This window comes from Etheostoma spectabile, chromosome 5, assembly GCF_008692095.1.
Source record: "Etheostoma spectabile isolate EspeVRDwgs_2016 chromosome 5, UIUC_Espe_1.0, whole genome shotgun sequence".
In the NCBI taxonomy this organism is placed as follows: Eukaryota; Metazoa; Chordata; class Actinopteri; order Perciformes; family Percidae; genus Etheostoma; species Etheostoma spectabile.
The window spans coordinates 9,153,919-9,155,326 of NC_045737.1; positions in this window are offsets into that span (position 1 = coordinate 9,153,919).

A 1,408-nucleotide genomic window follows, 5' to 3' on the forward strand; every position below is an offset into this window, starting at 1 on the left:
GGGTTTTATGCAGCAGTCGGTTTAGTAAAAGGGGTAGTTGGTTGATGGGGGAAGACTACCCCCGGGGTCCCGGTTTTTGAACTATGACGTTGGTCACGCCCTTGGGCGAGAAAATACAGAGCGACTCCCAGAAAAAAAAAATTAAAATCTATTGAGCTTGGTTTGGTTGTGAAGCCGACTAGACTCTTTGGGTTTTTGATTGATCTTTCACTCTACAAATTAGCCATTACAGTGACATCAGTACCCTCCGCAAGTGTGGAGTTGCAGGGAATCAATGGGACCACTAGAGGGCAATCAACAACAGCTTAGGTGTAAAAGGTCATCGTCAAGCTGAAGACACACTGGCGCTTTTCCCGGGGTCCCTTTAAAAAAAAAGAATTCTTTTTGATAATTTGGTAAAAGTTAATCTTTTAATCAATCTCGGATTGTGATATGTCACAATGCCTATCGGTTTTGTATGAAAATCAAACAAATTGTTCAGAGCCGGTGCTTTTAAGAAAAAAAATCAAAGTTTTGGTTAGAAAAATAAAATGGTTGATAATTTTACAGCGTGTGCGTGCACCTTTATGCCTTTCCCAATGGTAATCCAAAAACAGATTGTGTGGGGAGGGGGTTTCATAAGCAGGGTAAGCCATTTGAGGGGGGGAAAAAAAAAAAGGGGGGCCCGCCCCACGAGGCCCATCAAGTTTAAAAAATGATGACGTCAAACTTTCTCGTAAAGTACCCTTTTATCCCCGGTCCCAGTTGTGGGTTTTACGTAAAAATGCTTTATAAGTTAGAAGGCAGAGGTTTTCAAAAATTTTACTAGAGGGGGGGGAAGGGGGAAATTTGAGGTAGTTTTTCAGTACATTTTTTGGATGACCCTTATCCAAAGCCTTTAAAAAAAACAGAATCTTATTTTCTTCATCCGCATTACATCCCGGTGCAAAAAAAATGAGAAAAAACAAACGTTGGAGATCGGGGGCTTTACTTTAAAATTTATTAATAGCAGTTTTTTTTTAGTGTCGTTTTAAACAAAAATGTTAAAAAGGGGGAAAAAATGTTTTAAGACAGTTGCCACGAAGAACGACATGGCACAAACTGAAGTAAACTACATGTAAAAACCTCTCAGGGACACAAGGAAAAGAACACAATGTGGTTAAAGGCTTCTTCCATTCTGGGAAAAGCTTTGAGAAGGAAGAAAGAAGAGACCACCTGTAATGAGATGACTTTACAACGTCAACTGAGGACCTAGAAGCATGAGAACTGAGGACAGTGGCGTACATACGCTTTCACAGAGTGCTCATGCAGATATGTCAGCCACAAATCTAATACTGGTTTTGTGCAGTAAACCTTAAAAACATGTTCAATGAAGATCTCTTCTGAAACCAGGTCAAAATATTCAGTTTAAAGAAAGTACAAACGAGTG